A 6075-nucleotide genomic window follows, 5' to 3' on the forward strand; every position below is an offset into this window, starting at 1 on the left:
CATTTAGTCATTTAACAATCATCTACTTAGCATATTTGGTGCCACAGATGAGATGCTGGGGATGGGAAGATATGGGAACCGGCCTGGGAAGCCCTCCCAACTGACGTGGGGCAAAGCAGCTAGACGCACAGTCCTTGGGAAGATGGAAAGAGTGAAGAGCATCGCACATACCGGCGGTCTGTGGGCCAGGTCTGGCTCCTGACATATTTTGTTTGGCTTGAACAGTGTTGTGCTAGATTTGTTTTTAAAGTTATGGAATAGTTGCCAACCTTTAAAGTCTGGAAAATTCATGCACACTCATGAGCAACTCACTCCCCACACACATTTACAACCAGATGACCAATGTCTTTTTATAAACTCGGGAGGACTAGAGACAACTGGGCCCACATTTCTGCCTCACTAGGGGCACGTACTTTGGTTCTCCATGGTCCCCCCCACCTCACTGCCCGTGGACGCCCCTGAAGGGCCACCTGTGTTAACAGCCAGACCACTGGCTGGAAGCAGACACAGATGCAGGCAATATATGTAAGGTACATTTTCTAACAGCTACGTTTTTCTAAAAAAGTAGAAAGAAGAAGGTAAAAGTAATTTTAGTAATATATTTTGTTTAACCCAATACGTCAAAAATGGGATGTCACCGATATAAAGATTATTGAGATACTTACGTTCCTTATTCACACTAAATCTTCAAAATTCAATGTTATTCTTACAGCACATCCCATTCCGACTCTCCCCATTTCAGTGCCACAGGTGGGTGCAGACAGGACAGCGGAGGGTTACAGCATGGTACAAGGTGCAGGGCTGGATGGTGGAAGACTGGGCTGGAGAGAGAGGTTGACCCCAGATCATGAGTGGCCTTAAAGGGGTTGCTTTTTGTACTTCCTTTTATCAACAATTAGAAGCCACTGGAATTCTGTTTGGGGCCTTCAGTTCAATGCTTTGAAAATCCTTTATCGTGTCTAACGTTTCTCCTCTCACATTTTAAATCCACTTACTCACAGGCTTCTGAATGCATATGGAGAACAGCAGAGCAGGAGAGTCTAGAGGTTTCCAGACTCTTTCCTGTAGAGTGCTGGGATTCCAAGTCGGGACCTCAGAGGGATGGGGGATGGGACAGCTGGGCCCGGGCCCCACCTGGACAGCAACAGGAGGAGCTTCCTCAGTTTTACATGTTGCGGGTCTTACGTGCAAGATTTTATTTATAGAAAGAGCTCTACTGTTTTTTGTCTTTTTTTTTTTTTTTTTTTTTTTTTTTTTTACTGCTTGTAAAACCCTTTTTGATATTATCTTCCAGAATACATATAATAAAATAGTCTTTTTCATGTTAGCTGTTTAAGTACTGGGTGTGTTTCCCATTCTCTTCATATGTCTTTTATGGATTCTTCATTCACTTTAAATCCCTTTATCTGGGTTAGTCAGATAAAATTGGGTACCAAAAAGACTCAAATTATGCCAAGAGAGGCCTTTAAAAGATATAGTCGCACGTAATGCCTTAAAATCCTAAAGGGGTTATTTAGTTACCATTCATCTTCAAAAATCTCATGTTAATTAGTAATTATGTATCTCATTGTATAATTATAAGATTTTAAAAGTAACTGTTCGATTTAGAAACTCTGGCCGGGCCATGGATACACCACAGAGGCGCAGCCGGCGGCTGGAAGGCCTAAAGCCTGAGTCCCCCGAGAACCTTACCTCAGTTCTGCGGGCCAAACGGGCCCTTGTGGAGCTCGAGTCGAACCCAGAAGAAAAGAGGGAGCCCGGGTCTCCTCGGAGGGTGCGGCCAGCCGGCCCGGGATCTCCCAGACATCAGCCAGAGACAAGCCCGAGATCACCCAGTCTACGGGACGGGGCAGGCTTGGGGTCCCCCAGAAAGCGGCCAGAGCCTGGTCCAGGGTCCCCCCAACGTCAGCGAGACCCAGGCCTGGAGTCGCCCCCAAAGACAGCCGGAATCGAGTCCTGAATCCCTCCGAAGCCAAGTGGGGAGTGGCCGAAGTTTTCCCAGGACCAAGAAGAAGCGGACTCGGAGGTGCCCAAGAGTAAGGAGGAGACCCCCGCGGGGTCCCCCCAACATCAGCTACAGCCGGGCCCGGGTCACCAGAGCCCTACCCGGGTCCCGAGCCCGCTCAGCCGCTGCAGGGCTGACACCCCAGAGCCCGGCTCCCCCCGGGATCCCCGTGAGCCGAGCAAGCCACCGCCGGCCGGGCAGCCGGAGAGAGACGGCCTCGGGCCAGAGAAGCGAGAGGGGTCTTCAGCCCAGGCCCCAGCGTCCAAGACACCGAAGGAGGAGGACGTCCCTAAAGGCCCGAAGGGGAAGCCCAGGTCCGGGCGGGTGCGGAAGGACCGCTCAAAGAAGAGCGTCTCCCAGATGGTCCAGGACAAGCCCCTGCGCACGTCCTGGCAGCGGAAGATGCAAGACCGGCAGGAGACAGAGCTGGCCAAGGACTTGGCCCGGCACCTGGGGGAGGAGAACCCGAAACGCCGCCCGAAGAACGAGCGGAAGGCGGAGATCGTCCAAGCGACCCGTTACCCCGCCAGGCGCAGGCGGGCGAAGAAGCAGCAGCTGCGCTCCGCGGAGAAGCGGGACACTGGCCCAGCTGCAGAAGCTCTGAGCTCGGGATGGCTGAGGCCTTCTGTGGCCAACCGCCGTGTCACACACGGCAGCCCTCGGGCCACTGGCCACACGCCTCTGCTGACCCAGGACTCCAACTCCGTGCCTCCCAAACAGGGGCTCCACCGAGACGGGGCTCTGAGCCTTCCAGAGGGCGCACAGAGACCCAGAGGTAGCCTGGGACCTGGCAGAGACTGGAGGGAGGAGGGTCAGCTCGCTCCTCTCCAAGTGCCTTCAGACCACGAAGAGTAATTTCTGGTTCCTCAGGGAGCTGGTGACTGGAGGGTGACTCCCCAAAATATGTATGTTCTGTCTCAGAGTCCTGGGTCTAACCCAGGCCAGGAGGCTGGAGGTCAGGAATCCTCCTCTCCACACACACACCTCCCCAAAGGCTGCTTTGGGTCCCTCTGCATCCCACTGACCCTGCCACCCAGCGGACTGAATCCAGCTCCGCCCCACTTTTCAACACTCAAGGTTAAAATGGGGAGGTTGCAGGGGGCAGGGTCTATCTAGCTCCCCCTTTCCTGTACCAGACTCTGCAGAAGTCCCAGGGATCTGATTAACTCATGCCATCCAGACTACAGCAGAAATATTTATTGAACGCCTGCTGTGTACAGACACAATTCTAGGTACCAGGGAATACAGACAAAAGTCCTTGTCCTCAAGGATCTTTCATTCTGATGGAGAAAACATAATAAACAAATAAAATGTAAAAAAAAAACCCCAAACCTGTTAAACTTCATTTTTATTAAATAAATCAGTAACAGATAATCAGAAACAAATTTTCTACAAAGAGGAAGTGGAGTATGCAGAATTGGCTTCTAAACCTTCCAACCAAACTGACCAAGCTCACCCACTCCCTTCCCCAAACCCATTTGTAAGTTGATCTCTTAGCAAAAGAAAGAAAAAAGGCTTCCCATTTTTGTGACTTATATGGAATAAAGAACACGTCTCTGCCTCTAGACTGCGGCCAACTCTGACTTCCCTGTGATGTGTGCCTCCTCTCTGTGTGGTGAGAGGGTGAACTCACACGGGAAAGCTCTTCGGGATTGCTGGGGACTGACCGCTTCGGAGAGTTTATCTGCCTCCGTTGCTGAGTTGTCTGGTCTCCTTTCTTCCTCTTCTCCTCACAGGCTTTCTTTTTATTTTCATTGATAATTGATCATATCTTACCTGCCAATCAACTGCAACATTTCATGATGGTTCCAGACACTCCTCCACGGCACCAGGCTGTTTGTTTTGGGGAATTCCCTCAATCTGATGATGAATCTTATGTGTCCAGGCAAAACCTGTGACAGAAACCCACCCAAACCCAGAAGTGTTGGCAAAGGAATTCCCCAGGGTGTGTTCAGTTGAAGGGCTTCTCTAAACCTCCTCTGTATCCCGCACCGTCTTCTGAAAAGGCACCAAAGGAAGCCACATGTGACTGTAATTTACAATGGCTAGTGAGCAAGGGCTGGGCTGGGGAAGGCAATGCTGAGGGACTCCGAGGGGGACAGCGCTGTGCCCCAGTACAGGTGTTTAGACATTCAGCCATTCATCCCACTAAATGCATTAAGGGCCTCATCAATCCAGGAAGGGATGGGCGCACAAGGCATCGACCAGAAAGTGAATCCAAGGCTGGAGAATTGAGTCTAGAGAGAAATATGGGGAGGACACGAGATGGTGCTCCCATGCGTGTCACACCCACAAGCAAGTCCCAGCTAGATTGCACTGATTCCACCCCTTCGCTCTTGCACAAGAAAGTGTAGAAGAATGCAAAGGAGAGTGCTGCTCTTGTAGGCATACATCTGAATCAGTTCTAATTTCCATAAAAGAGTAAATCATTTGCAAATTTTAGTACTTGAATATCGACCTATCACATTCCTTAGAAATGATCCCAACAACCTATGTGTTTCGGCAACAAGTTCAAGGGTAAAGCAGACGCCAAACGTCCCAGCAGGAAAAGATAGCACATCAAATGGGGATAGTTAAGGAACTTTTAATACTGTGATTATTTGCAAAAAATATGGGTAAGCTTAAATCATCATGGAACAGTGGAGCACAATGGGGCCAGATACAGCAAGGAGACTTTATCCCCCTAAGCCTGAAGGGAGAAGGGTAAAAGGCTCACCAGTTTCCTGAGGGAGAAGGAGGGTCACCTGGTGGAAGCTGCAGCCTTCGGGGAAGCCACTGACATCTGTGGCTCAGCTCCCATCTTCTGAGCTCCTGCTTATAAACGCGGCTGTAAGCAGAGTGCAAGGGATGTTGCTGAAGCAGCTCATAGATCCCAGCCCCCCTGGGCACAGAGCAATCGGGATAGTAGTTCAGAGGATTAAAGGGAAAATGTCCAGCACAGGAATCAATTCCAAGAGGAATTGGGTGGGGGTGGGGGGAAATGGGGGTGTTCGTCAAAGGGTACACACTTCCAGTTATGATATGAATAAGTTCTGGGGATGCACTGTCCAACGTGGTGACTCTAGTTAACAATACTGTACACTCGAAAATTGCTAAGAGAGTAAAACGTAAATGATACCATCACCACCATTAAAAAATGATAATCACGTGAGGTGATGGATATGTTCGCTAACCTTATTGTGGTAATCATTTCATAATATATATATACACACGTATACCTGTAGGTATCAAATTATCACATTGTACCTCTTACACTTACACGATATTATATGTCAATCGTATCTCAACAAAGGTGCGGAACAAAAGAGTGGTGTGGAGCTAACCTATAGGTCTACTTATCAGGTTTAGAGGCATTTAAGGAAGTTGGGATCGAGAGGCTTATTTGTATAGCTGAAATAGGGGTAATACAGTTGACCCTTGAACGACACGGGTTTGAACTGTGCAGGTCCACTTATAATGGCTTTTTTTCAATAAATGCATACTACAGTATTATTTGATTCACAGTTGGTTGAATCTGAGGATGTGGAACCTCAGATACGGAGGGCCAACTGTAAGGTTATACTTGATTTTCGACTGTGTAGAGGATCGATGCCTCTAACCCCCTCATTGTTCAAAGGTCAACTGTATTCAAGGTCAGAGACTTCATGGGACCCAAAGGTATGTTTAGAAGGCTATGGAACCCAAATGCTAGCAGGTAGGGATCCCACTAGGGCGTGGAGGGTTGACTTATCACAGCCAGTAGGAGCGTGAATAGGTCTCTCTGCAGGCTGAACTATAATCTAAGCATTTTGGCTCAGGGCAAGGTGAAAGTCTGTTGATATAACTCTGACAGCCATGTAGACTATAACAAATGGGGTAGGCCAAGCAACAAAGGCAAGTAATGTTATGCCTGAACTTGAAAAGCATATTCTGGGTATATAAACATACAAAATACATATGTTTGTAGGAATGGAAAAATTACAATAACTTATCCATTTTTCCTGGGGATTTAGGAAAATAAATTGGGTCATTTTTCAGGTCCATTGTTTCTGGTAAATTAACATATACACACACAGATAAATATACAAGTA

The 6075-nt window shown here is 48.5% G+C and overlaps 1 pseudogene across 1 annotated transcript; it reads left to right on the forward strand.

The window, feature by feature from the left end:
- The first annotated feature begins 1624 nt into the window (after window positions 1-1624).
- On the forward strand, window positions 1625-2860 carry LOC309971983 (coiled-coil domain-containing protein 86-like; annotated as a pseudogene). The gene has a single exon. The product of its transcript is annotated as a coiled-coil domain-containing protein 86-like (transcript).
- Window positions 2861-6075: the final 3215 nt, after the last annotated feature.

Source organism: Leucopleurus acutus (assembly GCF_964270905.1).
Source record: "Leucopleurus acutus genome assembly, chromosome: 15".
In the NCBI taxonomy this organism is placed as follows: domain Eukaryota; kingdom Metazoa; phylum Chordata; class Mammalia; order Artiodactyla; family Delphinidae; genus Leucopleurus; species Leucopleurus acutus.